The sequence below is a fragment of the Dendropsophus ebraccatus genome, chromosome 15 (genome assembly GCF_027789765.1).
Source record: "Dendropsophus ebraccatus isolate aDenEbr1 chromosome 15, aDenEbr1.pat, whole genome shotgun sequence".
Classification (NCBI taxonomy): Eukaryota; Metazoa; Chordata; class Amphibia; order Anura; family Hylidae; genus Dendropsophus; species Dendropsophus ebraccatus.
In genome coordinates this window covers 75,177,269-75,197,023 of record NC_091468.1, presented here as the reverse complement: position 1 = coordinate 75,197,023, position 19,755 = coordinate 75,177,269, and the positions used below count along the sequence as shown (strand labels likewise).

Sequence of the window (19,755 nt, the reverse complement as noted above, 5' to 3'; positions counted from 1 at the left end):
TCCTCGCATACACACACAGCACCTTACTACCAGGCACTGGTCCAGCTCCTCACATACACAGCACCTTACTACCAGGCACTGGTCCAGCTCCTCACATACACACACAGCACCTTACTACCAGGCACTGGTCCAGCTCCTCACATACACACACAGCACCTTACTACCAGGCACTGGTCCAGCTCCTCACATACACACAGCACCTTACTACCAGGCACTGGTCCAGCTCCTCACATACACACAGCACCTTACTACCAGGCACTGGTCCAGCTCCTCACATACACACACAGCACCTTACTACCAGGCACTGGTCCAGCTCCTCACACACACACAGCACCTTACTACCAGGCACTGGTCCAGCTCCTCACACACACACAGCACCTTACTACCAGGCACTGGTCCAGCTCCTCACACACACAGCACCTTACTACCAGGCACTGGTCCAGCTCCTCACACACACACAGCACCTTACTACCAGGCACTGGTCCAGCTCCTCACATACATACACACAGCACCTTACTACCAGGCACTGGTCCAGCTCCTCACATACACACAGCACCTTACTACCAGGCACTGGTCCAGCTCCTCACATACACAGCACCTTACTACCAGGCACTGGTCCAGCTCCTCACATACACACAGCACCTTACTACCAGGCACTGGTCCAGCTCCTCACATACACACGGCACCTTACTACCAGGCACTGGTCCAGCTCCTCACATACACACACAGCACCTTACTACCAGGCACTGGTCCAGCTCCTCACACACACACAGCACCTTACTACCAGGCACTGGTCCAGCTCCTCACATACACACACAGCACCTTACTACCAGGCACTGGTCCAGCTCCTCACATACATACACACAGCACCTTACTACCAGGCACTGGTCCAGCTCCTCACATACACACACAGCACCTTACTACCAGGCACTGGTCCAGCTCCTCACATACATACACACACACACACACACAGCACCTTACTACCAGGCACTGGTCCAGCTCCTCACATACACACAGCACCTTACTACCAGGCACTGGTCCAGCTCCTCACACACACACAGCACCTTACTACCAGGCACTGGTCCAGCTCCTCACATACATACACACACACACACACACAGCACCTTACTACCAGGCACTGGTCCAGCTCCTCACATACATACACACAGCACCTTACTACCAGGCACTGGTCCAGCTCCTCACATACATACACACAGCACCTTACTACCAGGCACTGGTCCAGCTCCTCACATACACACACACACACACACACAGCACCTTACTACCAGGCACTGGTCCAGCTCCTCACATACATACACACAGCACCTTACTACCAGGCACTGGTCCAGCTCCTCACAAACACACTACCAGCACCTGACTACCAGGCACTGGTCCAGCTCCTCACACATACACACAGCACCTACTACCAGGCACTGGTCCAGCTCCTCACACACACACAGCACCTTACTACCAGGCACTGGTCCAGCTCCTCACATACACACTGCACCTTACTACCAGGCACTGGTCCAGCTCCTCACACACACACAGCACCTTACTACCAGGCACTGGTCCAGCTCCTCACATACACACAGCACCTTACTACCAGGCACTGGTCCAGCTCCTCACATACACACACAGCACCTTACTACAGGCACTGGTCCAGCTCCTCACATACACACAGCACCTTACTACCAGGCACTGGTCCCAGCTCCTCACATACACACCGCACCTTACTACCAGGCACTGGTCCAGCTCCTCCATACATACACACAGCACCTTACTACCAGGTACTGGTCCAGCTCCTCACCATACACAGCACCTTACTACCAGGCACTGGTCCAGCTCCTCACTCACACCACAGCACCTTACTACCAGGCACTGGTCCAGCTCCTCACATACACACACACAGCACCTTACTACCAGGCACTGGTCCAGCTCCTCACACACATACACACACAGCACCTTACTACCAGGCACTGGTCCAGCTCCTCACACACACACAGCACCTTACTACCAGGCACTGGTCCAGCTCCTCACATACACACACAGCACCTTACTACCAGGTACTGGTCCAGCTCCTCACATACACACAGCACCTTACTACCAGGCACTGGTCCAGCTCCTCACACACATACACACACAGCACCTTACTACCAGGTACTGGTCCAGCTCCTCACACACATACACACACAGCACCTTACTACCAGGCACTGGTCCAGCTCCTCACATACACACAGCACCTTACTACCAGGCACTGGTCCAGCTCCTCACATACATACACACAGCACCTTACTACCAGGCACTGGTCCAGCTCCTCACATACACAGCACCTTACTACCAGGCACTGGTCCAGCTCCTCACATACACACAGCACCTTACTACCAGGCACTGGTCCAGCTCCTCACATACATACACACAGCACCTTACTACCAGGCACTGGTCCAGCTCCTCACACACACATACACACAGCACCTTACTACCAGGCACTGGTCCAGCTCCTCACATACACACACACAGCACCTTACTACCAGGCACTGGTCCAGCTCCTCACACACACACACAGCACCTTACTACCAGGCACTGGTCCAGCTCCTCACACACACACACAGCACCTTACTACCAGGCACTGGTCCAGCTTCTCACACACACACAGCACCTTACTACCAGGCACTGGTCCAGCTCCTCACACACACACAGCACCTTACTACCAGGCACTGGTCCAGCTCCTCACATACACAGCACCTTACTACCAGGCACTGGTCCAGCTCCTCACATACACACACAGCACCTTACTACCAGGCACTGGTCCAGCTCCTCACATACACACACAGCACCTTACTACCAGGCACTGGTCCAGCTCCTCACATACACACACAGCACCTTACTACCAGGTACTGGTCCAGCTCCTCACATACACAGCACCTTACTACCAGGCACTGGTCCAGCTCCTCACACACACACACAGCACCTTACTACCAGGCACTGGTCCAGCTCCTCACATACACACAGCACCTTACTACCAGGCACTGGTCCAGCTCCTCACACACACACACAGCACCTTACTACCAGGCACTGGTCCAGCTCCTCACATACACAGCACCTTACTACCAGGCACTGGTCCAGCTCCTCACATACACACAGCACCTTACTACCAGGCACTGGTCCAGCTCCTCACATACACACACAGCACCTTACTACCAGGCACTGGTCCAGCTCCTCACACACACAGCACCTTACTACCAGGCACTGGTCCAGCTCCTCACATACACACAGCACCTTACTACCAGGCACTGGTCCAGCTCCTCACACACACACACAGCACCTTACTACCAGGCACTGGTCCAGCTCCTCACATACACACACAGCACCTTACTACCAGGCACTGGTCCAGCTCCTCACACACACAGCACCTTACTACCAGGCACTGGTCCAGCTCCTCACATACACAGCACCTTACTACCAGGCACTGGTCCAGCTCCTCACACACACACAGCACCTTACTACCAGGTACTGGTCCAGCTCCTCACACATACACAGCACCTTACTACCAGGCACTGGTCCAGCTCCTCACATACACACACACAGCACCTTACTACCAGGCACTGGTCCAGCTCCTCACACACACACAGCACCTTACTACCAGGCACTGGTCCAGCTCCTCACATACACACACAGCACCTTACTACCAGGCACTGGTCCAGCTCCTCACACACACACAGCACCTTACTACCAGGTACTGGTCCAGCTCCTCACACATACACAGCACCTTACTACCAGGCACTGGTCCAGCTCCTCACATACACACACACAGCACCTTACTACCAGGCACTGGTCCAGCTCCTCACACACACACAGCACCTTACTACCAGGCACTGGTCCAGCTCCTCACATACACACACAGCACCTTACTACCAGGCACTGGTCCAGCTCCTCACACACACACAGCACCTTACTACCAGGCACTGGTCCAGCTCCTCACACACACAGCACCTTACTACCAGGCACTGGTCCAGCTCCTCACATACACAGCACCTTACTACCAGGCACTGGTCCAGCTCCTCACATACACACACAGCACCTTACTACCAGGCACTGGTCCAGCTCCTCACATACACACACAGCACCTTACTACCAGGCACTGGTCCAGCTCCTCACACACACAGCACCTTACTACCAGGCACTGGTCCAGCTACACATCACACACACACACACACACACACACACACACACGTCCAGCTCATCACACAGCAGTTTGGCACCCCCGTTATCCTTCCTTTATTTCTAGTACAAGATGATATAAACGTTAACTAAAACCAGGGTTTCTGTTGAATTGAATTGAGATTTTTTAAATTTGTGATACATCAGGAATCCGTGTGTGTATGATTCCGGTTTCCGTCTCTTCCTAGATTTCTCTATGAGCTCACCACAATACCAAATTTTTCAGAGAGAGTGTTCTGCATTCTGCAGCAGACGACAATATCAGAGAACGTTGGTGTTATCGAACGGAAGCTGAACTTCTACAGAAAATCTGCCAGGTTAGTGGTATTCCTATTCCTATAGAGGGAGTTATTAGTACCTGCGGTTAATGGTGGCGTCACAGAGACGGCCGCACTGTATACAGAGTGTATACAGTGCAGTTGGTGTTCCATAGAAACAATGCAGCTGGCCATGGTCCAATAAACAACAGCTATTGATGCAAATCTGCAACAACGGCCAATGTTTTACGTTACGTGAACGTGGCTATAGACTTGTAAAGTTAAGTGTCCATACAATTTTTGCATGTGTGTCCCCTCCCCAGTCATCTGTCACCTCTCCAGTCCCCTGTCACCACTCTGATTACCATCACCTCTCCAGTCCCCTGTCACCTCTCTAATTCTACTTCACCTCCCAGTCCACTGTCCCCTCTCTAATTCTCCTTCACCTTCCCAGTCCCGGCACCTTCCTAGTCCCGTCAACTCTCGAATTCTCCTTCACCTCCATGGTCCCGTCACCTGCCCTATCCCCTTTCACCTTCCCAGTCCTCTGTGACCTCCCCAGTCCTGTCCGATCCAGTCACCTCCCCAGTCCTGTCACCTCCCCTGTGTCCTGTCACCTTCCCAGTCCCCTATCACGACTATGATTTCTGTCACCTCCCCAGTACCCTGTCCGATCCTGTCACCACCCCTCTCCTGTCACCTCCCCTGTGTCCCGTCACCTCCCCAGTCCCGTGCTACCTCTCTAATTCTCCTTCACCTCCCCAGTCCCGTCACGTCTCCTTCACAAATTCTCCTTCACCTCTTTTGTCCCCTCCCCAGTCCAGTCACCTGCCTGATCCAGTCACCTCCCCAGTCCACTATCACCGCCCCAGTCCCCTATCTGCTACCCAGCCTCGTCACCTCTCCACTCCAGTCACCTCCCCAGTCCCCTGCTACCTCTCTAATTCTGTCACCTCCCCAGTTCTGTCCCCTCCCATCACCTTTCCCCCTCGCTAATTTTCCTTTACCTCTCCTGTCCCTTCCCCAGTCCCCTGTCCAATCCCCTGTGACCTCCCCAGTCCCATCACCAGCCCTGTCCCCTGTCACCTCCCCAGTCCCATCAGCTCCCCAGTCTCCTGCCAATTCTGTAATTCTCCTTCACCTCTCCTGTCCCTTGTCACCTCCCCAGTTCCCCTGCTACTTCTCTAATTCTTCTTCACCTCTCCTGTCCCCTATCACGTCCCCTCCCCAGTCCTGTCACCCCCCCCACTGCCATCCCCTCCGCTAATTTCCCTGTCACCTTCCCAGTCCCGTCACCTCCCCAGTCCCCTGCTACTTCTGTAATTCTCCTTCACCTCTCCTGTCCCCTGTCACCTCCCCAGTCCCCCACTACTTCTCTAATTCTCTTTCACTTCTCCTGTCCCCACCCTGGTCCCCTGTCACCTCCCCAGTCCCCGACTACTTCTCTAATTCTCCTTCACTTCTCCTGTCCCCACTCTGGTCCCCTGTCACTTCCCCAGTCCCCTGCTACTTCTGAAATTTCAGTGATCACCCTGGTCCCGTCATGTCCCTAGTCCCTGCTACCTCTCTACCTCTTCACTTGTCCAATCACCCCTCCAATCTTCCACCGCCTGATTCCCATCCACCTGTCCGATTGTCCGCCACCCTCCCAATCCCTTGTCCCTTCTCTGTTTCCCCGCTAACCCTTCTGCTTTCCACAACCTTTCCAATCTCCTAATTCTCCTTCACCTCTTTTGTCCCTTGCCCTGTCCCCTGTGAACCATCACCTGCCCGATCCTGTCACCTCCCCAGCCCCCTGTCACCTTCCTACTTCCATCATCTCCCCAGTCCCCTGCTTCCTCTCTAATTCTCCTTCACCTCCCGAGTTCTGTCAACCCCCCTAGTCCCGTCCCCTCCCGTCACCGCTCCTTCGCTGATTTCCCTGTCCCCTTTCCAGTCCCCTGCTACTTCTGTGATTCTCCTCCACCTCTTTTCTCCTCTTTTCCACCTCTAACCCTAACCCGTTACCTCTCCAGTCCCGTGTCACCTTCCCACTCCCGTTAACTCTCCAGTCCTGTGTCACCTCCCCACTCCCGTTATCTCTCTAGTCCCATCACCTCCCAGTCCCCTGATACCTTTTTAATTCTCCTTCACCTCCCCAGTCCTGTCACACTCCAGTCCCATCCCCTCCCCTCCCACCACCTCTCCTTCGCAAATTTCCCTGTCCCCTTTCCAGTCCCGTTGCCTCCCCAGTTCCGTCACCTCCCCAGTCCCCGTTCTACCTCTCTAATTCTCCTTCACCTCCCCCAGTCCTGTCTCCTCCCCTGTCATCTCAACTTCTCTAATTTCCCTGTCCCCTTTCCAGTCCCCTGCCACGTCCCCAGTCCCTGCTACCTCCTCTACCTCTTCACTTGTCCAATCACCCCTCCAATTTCCCACTGCCTGGGTCCCCTCCACCTGTCTGTTTGTCCGCCACCCTCCCAATCCCTTGTTACTTCTGTTTCTCCGTTAACCCTACTGCTTCCCACAATCTTTCCAGTCTCCTAATTCTCCATCACCTCTTTTGTCCCCTCCCCAGTCCCCTGTGACCTCCCCAGTCCTGTCACCTGCCTGATCCCGTCGCCTCTCCAGCCCCGTCACCTGCCTGATCCTGTCACCTCTTCAGTCCCGTCACCTCCCCAGCCCCATCACCTCCCCAGGTCCCCACTACTTCTCTAATTCTCCTTCACCTCTCCTGCCCCCACCCTTGTGCCCTGTCACTTCCCCAGTCCCCTGCTACTTCTCAAATTCTTCTCAAATTCCTGTGACCACCTTGGTCCAGTCACCTCCCCAGTCCCCTGCTACCTCTTCACTTGTCCAATCACCCCTCCAATCTCCCACCGACTGATTCCCCTTTATCTGTTCGATAGTCCGCCCACCCTCCAATCCCTTGTCAGTTTCCCCGCTAACCTTCTGCTTCCCGCTACCTTTCCAGTCTCTTATCACCACTCTGATCCCCCGCCATTCCTGTCATTCCCTCTTACCTTTCTGATCTTCTCCACCACCTTTAAACTGGGTAGCAACAAACCAGTTTGCATTGACCCTTAGCTTGGCCGCCAGCAAGTAGTCACTGGTGAGAGGCGGGGTAAATAGGCAGCGGGACAATAAGCTGCTATTGTTCCAATGACATTTCCATGTACATTCTGGGTATACATCAGCCATCTGTCGTAGCATACAAGCAGCAGACCATTGAGTCTTCATTCATTTTGCAGGAAGCGTGGTTCTCCCCTTTTTCGTCACGTAATCACAAATTTCCATTTGAATATGGATGTGCCATAAATGTGTGATAGGTCCCCTGCTTTGTTACTGAGAAAATGGGGGTCACTTATTCCTACTGGCCGTCATTCTTTTGGTAGGTTATCATCCCAGGTTTATTACAATCCTATTTACATGTAGTATGTTATAACTGACCTTATATTTTTGTGCAGTTTCTATGGATAGGGGTAATTTATCCAGGTGGGAATAGCCTGTTATGAAACTTCTTTTTGCCTCTTCCTGTCCTGTTGCACTAACCCGGGGAGCCAGATGTTGTGTAGCTGGGCGAGATGTTGTGTAGCTGGGCGAGATGTGTGTAGCTGGGCGAGATGTTGCAGTAATCCAGGGAGCCAGATGTTGTGTAGCTGGCGAGATGTTGTGTAGCTGGGCGAGATGTTGTGAAGCTGGTGAGATGTGGTGTAGCTGGGCGACATGTTGCTGTTACCCGGGAGCGCCAGATGTTGTAGTAACCCAGGGAGCCAGATGTTGTGTAGCTAAGCGAGATGTTGCAGTAACCTGGGCAGCAAAATGTTGTGTAGCTGGGCAGGATGTTGCAGTAACCTGGGGTGCCAGATGTTGTGTAGCTGGGCGAGATGTTGCAGTAACCTGGGGTGCCAGATGTTGTGTAGCCTGGGCGAGATGTTGCAGTAACCTGGGGTGCCAGATGTTGGTGTAGCTGGGCGAGATGTTGTGTAGCTGGGCGAGATGTTGCAGTAACCTGGGTGCCAGATGTTGCGTAGCTGGGCGAGATGTTGTGGAGCTGGGCGAGATGTTGCAGGTAACCTGGGGTGCCAGATGTTGTGTAGCTGGGCGAGATGTTGTGTAGCTGGGCGAGATGTTGTGTAGCTGGGCGAGATGTTGTGGAGCTGGCGAGATGTGCAGTAAACTCAGGGAGCCAGATGTTGTGTAGCTGGGCGAGATGTTGTGTAGCTGGGCGAGATGTTGTGTAACTGGGTGAGATGTTGTGTAGCTGGGCGAGATGTTGTGTAGCTGGGCGAGATGTTGTGTAACTGGGTGAGATGTTGTGTAGCTGGGCGAGATGTTGCAGTAATCCAGGGAGCCAGATGTTGTGTAGCTGGGCGAGATGTTGCAGTAATCCAGGGAGACAGATGTTGTGTAGCTGGGCGAGATGTTGTGTAACTGGGTGAGATGTTGTGTAGCTGGGCGAGATGTGCAGTAATCCAGGGAGCCAGATGTTGTGTAGCTGGGCGAGATGTTGTGAAGCTGGGCGAGATGTGGTGTAGCTGGGCGACATGTTGCTGTAACCCGGGGAGCAGATGTTGCGGTAACCAGGGGAGCCAGATGTTGTAGTAACCCAGGGAGCCAGTATGTTGTGTAGCTAAGCGAGATGTTGCAGTAACCTGGGCAGCAAATGTTGTGTAGCTGGGCAGGATGTGCAGTAACCTGGGGTGCCAGATGTTTGTGTAGCTGGGCGAGATGTTGTGTAGCTGGGCGAGATGTTGTGTAGCTGGGCGAGATGTTGCCGTAACCCCGGGAGCCAGATGTTGTGTAGCTGGCGAGATGTTGTGTAGCTGGGCCAGATGTTGTGTAGCTGGGCGAGATGTTGTGTAGCTGGGCGAGATGTTGCAGTAACCCAGGGAGCCAGATGTTGTGTAGCTGGGCGAGATGTTGTGTAGCTGGGGGAGATGTTGTGTAGCTGGGCGAGATGTTGTGTAGCTGGGCGAGATGTTGTGTAACTGGGCGAGATGTTGCAGTAACCTGGGGAGCCAGATGTTGTGTAGCTGGGCGAGATGTTGCAGTAGCCCGGGGAGCCAGATGTTGTAGTAACCTGGGCGAGATGTTGCGGTAACAAGGGAGCCAGGTGTTGTAGTAACCAGGGGAGCCAGATGTTGTGTAGCTGGGCGAGATGTTCTGTAGCTGGGCGAGTTGTTGCAGTAACCTGAGCAGCCAGGTGTTGTGTAGCTGGGGGAGATGTTGTGTAGCTGGGCGAGATGTTGTGTAGCTGGGCGAGATGTTGCAGTAACCCAGGGAGCCAGATGTTGTGTAGCTGGGCGAGATGTTGTGTAGCTGGGCAAGATGTTGTGTAACTGGGCGAGATGTTGCAGTAGCTGGGCGAGATGTTGCAGTAGCTGGGGCGAGATGTTGCAGTAGCCCGGGGAAGCCAGGTGTTGTGTAGCTGGGCAAGATGTTGTGTAACTGGGCGAGATGTTGCAGTAGCTGGGCGAGATGTTGTGTAGCTGGGCGAGATGTTGCAGTAAGCTGGGCGAGATGTTGCAGTAGCCCGGGAGCCAGGTGTTGTAGTAAACCTGGGCGAGATGTTGCAGTAATCAGGGGAACCAGGTGTTGTAGTAACCAGGGGAGCCAGGTGTTTGTGTAGCTGGGGCGAGATGTTCTGTAGCTGGGCGAGATGTTGCAGTAACCTGGGGAGCCACATGTTGTGTAGCTGGGCGAGATGTTGCAGTAACCTGGTCAGCAAAATGTTGTGTAGCTGGGCGAGATGTTGCAGTACCTGGGGAGCCAGGTGTTGTGTAGCTGGGCGAGATGTTGTGTAGCTGGGCCCAGATGTTGTGTAGCTGGGCGAGATGTTGCAGTAACCTGGGGAGCCAGATGTTGTGTAGCTGGGCGAGATGTTGTAGTAACCTGAGCAGCCAGGTGTTGTGTAGCTGGGCGAGATGTTGCAGTAACCTGGGGAGCCAGATGTTGTGTAGCTGGGCGAGATGTTGTGTAACTGGGTGAGATGTTGCAGTAACCTGGGGAGCCAGGTGTTGTGTAGCTGGGCGAGATGTTGCAGTAACCTGGGGAGCCAGGTGTTGTGTACCTGGTGTGATACCGTAGATACCGTGTGGGTCGAGCTGTAGTATAGGTGGATCAAGGCTCACCTTTCAATCACCTGGGCTTGATGCGTATCACCCCTGAAGTTTGAAGGTGGATGTCTGGGTTCAGCGTTATTCTGAAGTAGACCATGAGGCTGCAGCCAACAAGGAGCGCGCACTGGGACGATCCCTAAGAGAGGCCGTGTAAATACAGGGAAAAAAAAGGAAAAAATGACAAAACTCCTGTTGAGGCCAGCGCTGTCTTAAGGAATCACAGGAACAGCGGATGTACTGTAGTTAAAAAAAAAAAAAAAGAAGTGAAAGTGTTTATTTAAAGGTGCACAAATATAACGCGTTTCAAGAGACAAAAGCTCTCGTCATCAGATAAGGTGGATACGACATCAGCAGATCAACAACCACTTGTAAATGTAACGGATGGACCAGGCAGGTGGATCCCTTGGATCATGAGGAAGAGTGACTTACCTTCTCCAGCAGAGTTTAAGGAGCCGCCAGGGGGATGGACTTCCCTGCAGAAACCCCCAGGTCGCTGCCCTCAGAGAAGGTCCCCAGTGACCACTGACCTGAAGAGACTGAAGCAGTACAGGAGCCTTGCACTAGATGGGAAGGTGTTGTTCAGACTGATGCTGATCCAGAGAACTAGGAATAGATCCAAATTGCTAGAATTACACTAGGAAGCAAGGAAGTGGCAGATAGCCGGAGATCACAGACGTGATTGCTGACTGACACACACCAACAATTGAAGCACTGAGCAACTGAGGTGTGGAGGCTATATATACCCTCAGGTGATCAGCGTAGAACTCACTAGATCTTGTGTGTTGAGCCTATAAATACAGGTGAACAGGCATACACCTGACACTAGGGGGGAGCCCAATCCCCCAGGAGGCCAGCTCAGAGCAGAAGAAGCTGCCGGAGGACAAGCACACTAAGAAAGAGCAGGAGAGAAGCTGCCGGAAGGCCAGCACACCAAGAGAGAGCAGGAGAGAAGCTGCCGGACGGCCAGCACACTAGACGGCCAGCAGACTAAGAAAAGGAGAAAGAGAGAAGCTGCCGGAAGACGAGCACAATAAGAAAGAGCAAGAGAGAAGCTGCGGACGGCCAGCACACTAAGAAAGAGCAGGAAGAGAAGCTGCCGGAAGGCCAGCACACTAAGAAAGAGCAGGAGAGAAGCTGCCGGAAGGCCAGCACACTAAGAGAGAGCAGGAGAGAAGCTGCCGGAAGGCCAGCACACTAAGAGAGAGCAGGAGAGAAGCTGCCGGACGGCCAGCACACTAGACGGCCAGCAGACTAAGAAAGAGAAAGAGAGAAGCTGCCGGAAGACGCGCACAATAAGAAAGAGCAAGAGAGAAGCTGCCGGACGGCCAGCACACTAAGAAAGAGCAGGAGAGAAGCTGCCGGAAGGCAGCACACTAAGAGAGAGCAGGAGAGAAGCTGCCGGACGGCCAGCACACTAGACGGCCAGCAGACTAAGAAAGAGAAAGAGAGAAGCTGCCGGAAGACGAGCACAATAAGAAAGAGCAAGAGAGAAGCTGCCGGACGGCCAGCACACTAAGAAAGAGCAGGGAGAAGCTGCCGGAAGACCAGCACACTAAGAAAGAGCAGGGAGAAGCTGTCGGAAGACAAGCACACTAAGAAAGAGCAGGAGAGAAGCTGCCAGAAGACGAGCACACTAAGGAAGAGCAGGAGAGAAGCTGCCGGAAGGCCAGCACACTAAGAAAGAGCAAGAGAGAAGCTGCCGGAAGGCCAGCACACTTAGGGTACTATTACACGGAACGATAATCGGACCGAATTAGCCCGATTCGCCCGATTATCGCTCCATGTAATAAATGCAACGATCAGCCGATGACAATGATCATCGGCTGATCGTTGATATAGGTTAGGACCCTATTTTGTCGGGGCGCCGACCGCGCACCGCTGCGTGTAATAGCGGTGCGTGGCCGGCGACTAACGATATACATTACCCATCCATGTTCCAGGGCTGCTCCTGCCGTCCGCTTCTCCCGGGGTCCCGTGCGCGCTCTAGCTTCACAGAGGCCTGTCAGCTGATAGGCCGCTCAGACCAATCACAGGCCGCGGCGGTCCCGGCCTGTGATTGGCTGAGCAGCCTACCAGCTGACAGGCCGCTGTGAAGCTAGAGCGCGCACGGGACCCCGGGAGAAAGCGGACGGCAGGAGCAGCCCTGGAACGTGGATGGGTAATGTATGCCAGTTTAGCAAGGGCTGCAAGGACATGGGTAACGATGTCCTTGCAGCTCTTGTCAAACGATTATCGGGCCGTGTAATAGGCCCAGTAAATGAGCAAACGATCTAGCAGATCGCTGCTCGTTTACAGGTATTATCGGGCCCTGCTCGGCCCGTGTAATACCACCCTAAGAAAGAGCAGGGAGGAGCTGCTGGAAGACAAGCACACTAAGAGAGAGCAGAGAGAAGCTGCCGGAAGAAAAGCACACTAAGAAAGAGCAAGAGAGAAGCTGCCGGAAGACCAGCACACTAAGAAAGAGCAGGGAAAAGCTGCTGGAAGACCAGCACACTAAGGAAGAGCAGGAGAGAAGCTGCCGGAAGACCAGCACACTAAGAAAGAGTAGGAGAGAAGCTGTCGGAAGACAAGCACACTAAGAAAGAGCAGGAGAGAAGCTGCCGGAAGACAAGCACACTAAGGAAGAGCAGGAGAGAAGCTGATGGAAGACCAGCACACTAAGAAGAGCAGGAGAAAGCTGCCTGGAAGACCAGCACACTAAGGAAGAGCAGGAGAGAAGCTGCCGGAAGACCAGCACACTAAGAAAGAGTAGGAGAGAAGCTGTCGGAAGACAAGCACACTAAGAAAGAGCAGGAGAGAAGCTGCCGGAAGACAAGCACACTAAGGAAGAGCAGGAGAGAAGCTGCCAGGAAGACGAGCACACTAAGAAAGAGCAGGAGAGAAACTGCCGGAGACAAGCACACTAAGAAAGAGCAGGGAAAAGCTGCTGGAAGACCAGCACACTAAGGAAGAGCAGGAGAGAAGCTGCCGGAAAGACCAGCACACTAAGAAAGAGTAGGAGAGAAGCTGTCGGAGACAAGCACACTAAGAAAGAGCAGGAGAGAAGCTGCCGGAAGACAAGCACACTAAGGAAAGAGCAGGAGAGAAGCTGAGGAAGACCAGCACACTAAGGAAAGAGCAAGAGAGAAGCTGCCAGAAGACCAGCACACTAGAAAGAGCAAGAGAGAAGCTGCCGGAAGACCAGCACACTAAGAAGAGCAAGAGAGAAGCTGCCGGAAGACAAGCACACTAAGAAAGAGCAGGGAAAGCTGCCGGAAGACGAGCACACTAAGAAAGGGCAGGAGAAAAGCTGCCAGAAGACGAGCACACTAAGGAAGAGGAGGAGAGAAGCTGCCGGAAGACGAGCACACTAAGAAAGGGCAGGAGAGAAGCTGCTGGAAGACATGCACACTAAGAAAGGGCAGGAGAGAAACTGCCGGAAGACAAGCACACTAAGGAAGAGCAGGAGAGAAGCTGCCGGAAGACCAGCACACTAAGGAAGAGCAGGAGAGAAGCTGCCGGAAGACGAGCACACTAAGAAAGGGCAGGAGAGAAGCTGCCAGAAGACCAGCACACTAAGGAAGAGCAGGAGAGAAGCTGCCGGACGACGAGCACACTAAGAAAGGGCAGGAGAGAAGCTGCCGGAAGACAAGCACACTAAGGAAGAACAGGAGAGAAGCTGCCGGAAGACAAGCACACTAGAAAGAGCAGGAGAGAAGCTGCCGGAAGACGAGCACACTAAGAAAGGGCAGGAGAGAAACTGCCAGAAGACGGAGCACACTAAGGAAGAGCAGGGGAGAAGCTGCCGGAAGAAAAGCACACTAAGGAAGAGCAGGAGAGAAGTTGCCGGAAGACGAGCACACTAAGAAAGAGCAGGAGAGAAGCTGCCGGAAGACAAGCACACTAAGGAAGAACAAGAGAGAAGCTGCCGGAAGACAAGCACACTAAGGAAGAGCAGGAGAGAAACTGCCAGAAGACGAGCACACTAAGAAAGGGCAGGAGAGAAACTGCCAGAAGACGAGCACACTAAGAAAGGGCAGGAGAGAAGCTGCCGGAAGACAAGCACACTAAGGAAGAACAGGAGAGAAGCTGCCGGAAGACGAGCACACTAAGAAAGGGCAGGAGAGAAACTGCCAGAAGACGAGCACACTAAGGAAGAGCAGGGGAGAAGCTGCCGGAAGAAAAGCACACTAAGGAAGAGCAGGAGAGAAGCTGCCGGAAGACAAGCACACTAAGAAAGAGCAGGAGAGAAACTGCCGGAAGACAAGCACACTAAGGAAGAGCAGGGAGAAGCTGCCGGAAGACAAGCCACTAAGAAAGGGCAGGACAGAAGCTGCCGGAAGACAAGCACACTAAGGAAGAGCAGGAGAGAAGCTGCCGGAAGACGAGCACACTAAGGAAGAGCAGGAGAGAAGCTGCCGGAAGACGAGCACACTAAGGAAGAGCAGGAGAGAAGCTGCCGGAAGACGAGCACACTAAGGAAGAGCAGGAGAGAAGCTGCCGGAAGACGAGCACACTAAGAAAGGGCAGGAGAGAAGCTGCCGGAAGACAAGCACACTAAGAAAGGAGCAGGAGAGAAGCTGCCGGAAGACAAGCACACTAAGGAAGAGCAGGAGAGAAGCTGCCGGAAGACCAGCACACTAAGAAAAGCAGAAGAGAACAGGCAGTGTGTTCTGCAGCTAATACAGGATAACGGGACACCACCACGTGTCGTTACTGTAAACTTTACTGCAAGTCTTCAAGCAATAATCTGCAAGCAAGCAGTGAAACAATAAGGTGCAGCCAATACAGAAAGACTGAATCCCTTGAGCTGGGTACTTGAGATAATAGAGTTAGTATACATGACAATACTTGAGTTACTTTAATAATTACAGCTTCTCGCAGGTGGAATGAGGTACTTTAGAATAAATCACAGCCTTTCACTGGTGGGAATAGATATAGTCCTCTGAGTAACTGACATGACAGGAAATGACAGTCTTTCGGCAGGCTTGGGGTTAGTGGGGCCCTGTCTAGACCCTTGGGTGCTCAGATGTGGGGGCATTTAGAGAAAAGAGTACCTGCACCCACGGGTATGACCATCCGCCTAATGCTGTCTGTGGCCACAGAGTCACACAGATCCAGTGATGTAGACCCCACCTAGTAGGTAGTGCTAGCTGTCGCGGTGATCCCTAAAGAAACCTAGCAGGAGCAGTGGAGTTTTCGGCTATATGCGCTTACCTAGACACTGACTTTGATCCTGGAATGACCATCAGGATGAAGAAGAGGAAAGCTGTCCAGCGTTGATTGGGTTGGCTCGTTGGCCCCTTTACCACAACCTCACAACCTTTAGGCACTGGCCGGATATGGCTAGGATGGAGAAAAGTAACACAGTCTCAGCGTAAAGTCACGGAGGTGGACCTGGCCTCCAGGCCCCTGGACGTTACTGCAGCGCGAGGACATTCTCTGTTCACTTGCTTAGGAACACACTGACTGGAAGGACTGGATCAAACTAGTTTAACTCACATCTTATACTTCTAAGGGCACCATGTGATAGGATAGGAAATCTAGAATCTTCTAAGCCTGGTTGGAACAGTGTGAGGTATGGTTATCAATAAAGCACATAACAGTGGCAGACATGAGGAAGTACACTACATGGTTAACCCTTGAGTACTTTCCATTCAGCTGTGCAGTACAATACATAGACTACAGTGACACCTAGTGGAGAAAAAAGCAAAGTGCAGATATTTATCCCAGAGTGTACCTGACCTACAGGTGTGGCACCTGCTCTAGGATCCTGCACCGTCCTCATCTTCACTGTAGATTCTTACAACCAGCAGCAGCGCCTCCTGCTGGTGTTGCATTCTACAGCTGAGCTTAGGAGTCACAATGTAAGAAGGACAGGATGGGAGGCGGTTGAGGGGGCTGTGGGTGATGTGCTACCTCGCTTCTGTAGGCGCTCCCGATGACCTATAAAAGACCTATTTATCTTTGTCGTTCATCCCCTTTAGAGGGAATCTATTGGCTGTAAACTGCTGACACTGATAGATGCTGTTAGGACAAGGAGACACATGGGACCTGTCATATATCCAGTAAAAGCGTCAAATGTAGCAGCACAGGATAGCAGAGTGCATGCCCGATCCCATAGCAGTATGCCTCCCAAAGCAAGCCTTTATTCACACCATTGCCATATTGGTATAAACCTTTTTCAAACCCGAAGATGGTTTATACCAGTGACGGCGAACCTTGACATTCCAGCTGTTGTAAAACTACAATTCCCATCATGCCTGAACAAACCAAAGATATGGCTTTGGCTGCCACGGTATGATGGGAATTGTAGTTTTGCAACAGCTGGAGTGTCAGGGTTAGCCATCACTGGTTTATACTGAAATGTTGCATGTGTGAATATGGGCTTTGCTTTGGAGACATACTGCTGCCTATACCTTTCATGTAGACATAGAAAAAGGCTTTTTTATTTCCCTGTGCTAAGTGTCAGAGAGGCGATGCCAAGAGCATGAACTGCTGCAAGCTAATTAATGGGTCCTCACTTCCTTCCCTGACTGTGCTTGTCAATCAAGCAGGGATAAGGATGGGAGGGGGAGCAAGTGCAGTATCGGGGGGTTGCTAGTGTTAGTGTACTTACTAGGCACTTGTCACGGTGGCCAGGAGTGGTATGCCCACCCCTGTGTATACTACACACGGCTTTGAGGTAGTACAGGTGTAGAGGCCAGAGGAACGACAGAGTCCATGATGGCCGTTTACTGGAAGTTCAGTGCAATCCAGGAAATAGTAACTTGGCAAGAAGATGGATGATAGAAAACTAATCCACTTTCTCCTTGTGGACAACACAGATGACTTGAGCTGGTGTGCTGTGGTATAGTGGGATATAAAGGAAAGTTCTCTGTGTACTTGGGTTACTTATGGGTTAAGTTACGTTAGGTTTGTATTTGGTTTTCGGATAGGCTACCAAGGGGAACTTACCTACATAGAAGCAGAATTCTGTCAGGGTGATTGGACTGTAGAAGACTTGATAGAAGAGTAACCCGTAGTCAAGGTTTGGAGAATACCGCCTCCTGTCAGAGAGTACTACCGTCTGGTAGCACGGGCCCCTGGCTTGCACAACCAGGTGTAGCTAGCCACTCAAGGTTCCCTGAGATGGCCGAACAAACATCAAAGGAGTACTTTGGCTTTGTCTGCGTTTTGCTCTACTGACAAACCTTCAGTTACTGGAACGTCAAGAAGGAATAGTCACCCAAGATGTAGACAAGGCTTATCCTTGGACGTTAGTTACTCCACCTGTAGCACTGCATAGTAGAAAAGTCCTTGTCAGGGAACATGGCCTCCAAGCCAGGCCCTGGAGTAAGCTTCAGCTGGAACCGGCTTTCTGTGACTAAACTAACTGGGAGTGGGCGGGACTCCCATTGGGTAGGGAACCTTCTGGACCACCCTTGGTGTGTGATAGGTGGAAGTGTGCGAGGTACCCAGCTCAAGGATTGGATAACAAAGTGGCAAACATAACATAGAACAAGTGCAGTGTTATCCCTTCATACTCTCTTCAGCTGTAAATAACAGTGAGACACCTAGTGGCAGGAAAAGTAGAGTGCAGCCTTCAGCCCAACCCACAAAGTACCTGATGACAGGTATGCTTAGAACAGTAGTGGCACACCCCTTCTGGGACACTACACGAGGAGGTGTTATATCATGCAGCTGTCCAGGGACTTGGGAACGCCTCTTTGGCACTCAGCACAGGGAAATAAAAGCATTTTCCTACATTCTGAAAGATTAGAAAGATATAAAAGACATTGAATAAACTTACCAAGAATATAAAGAAAATGGGACGTTTTACTATATTTTTTACTCTAATAGGTTTGCACTGTACTGTAATTGTAAAGTAGAGATGACAGTTCATCTATCTTCACAGATTCTGAAAGAAGACCCTGCAGTCCTGTGTGTACTGGGCCTGATCCTGGCAATCGGCAATTATATGAATGGAGGAAACAGGACACGAGGACAAGCGGACGGAATTCGCATTAGACATTTTACCAAAACTAAAGATGTAAAGAGCAACGTGAGTATAAGATACAGCAAGGGAATTTCATCTACTGAAAACTGTATTGTCCGTCTCGGAGACTTTATCACTTGCATGTTCTCTTCCTGTTTAGAGGCAGATACTAAAACCTGTTCTTTTTTGTAATCCGTTTCTATTTTCTGACTACTTTTTTTTAGTTCTTTTTCTGTACATTGTTATGGGGGTGGATATCTCAGAGCTGTGATTAACAGCATTTAGTGACATGCTTTACAGCCTGGCTCATGGACATAGATGACAGTAGACAGACTCTGTCCCCTGTAAAACATTACTGAGCGTGCTCTGTGACATGACGCTGTACTGCTGTACAGATCACTTTACTGCAGCCTTATCACCACAAATAGAACAGGTCTCTGCTTAGCTTCAGAACTATTGGTAGGAAAAAAACTGCAAGATTCTAGGACACGTATATAAACTGCTCAAAAGGTTAAAATTAACACTGAAACAACACAATATAACTCCAAGTAAAAAAACTTCTGTGACATTAGACCGTCCACTCAGAAAGCCGCACTGACTGACACTCACTGACGCCTGCAATCAGCGAGACCCCCTCAATAACGGAGGGTCCTGCAGGTGGGGAGCACACACCACTTCTCACTACCTCTGCTTTCCTGCTGATGTTTTGGTCACTTTTGAATGTTGCTGGCGCCTTCATACTCGTGGTAGCATGAGACGAACTCTATAACCCACACAAGTGGCTCAGGTAGTGCAGCTCATCCAAGATGGCACATCAATGCGAGCTTTGGCAAAAAGGCCAGTACACCAGGAGATGTGAATGAGGCCGTAGTGTCCAGAGGCTGGAGGCTACCAGGAGACAGGCCAGTACACCAGGAGATGTGGAGGAGGCTGTAGTGTCCAGAGGCTGGAGGCTACCAGGAGACGTGGAGAAGGCCGTAGTGTCCTGAGGCTGGAGGCTACCAGGAGACGTGGAGGAGGCCGTAGTGTCCTGAGGCTGGAGGCTACCAGGAGACGTGGAGAAGGCCGTAGTGTCCTGACGCTGGAGGCTACCAGGAGACGTGGAGGAGGCCGTAGTGTCCTGAGGCTGGAGGCTACCAGGAGACAGGCCAGTACACCAGGAGACATGGAGGAGGCCGTAGTGTCCCGAGGCTGGAGGCTACCAGGAGACGTGGAGGAGGCC

At 52.1% G+C, this 19,755-nt stretch overlaps 1 pseudogene; it reads left to right on the top strand.

Annotated features, from left to right (window-relative positions):
• The window catches only part of LOC138774041 (formin-2-like), a 136,492-nt pseudogene that overhangs the window by 68,818 nt on the left and 47,919 nt on the right, over positions 1-19,755 (top strand).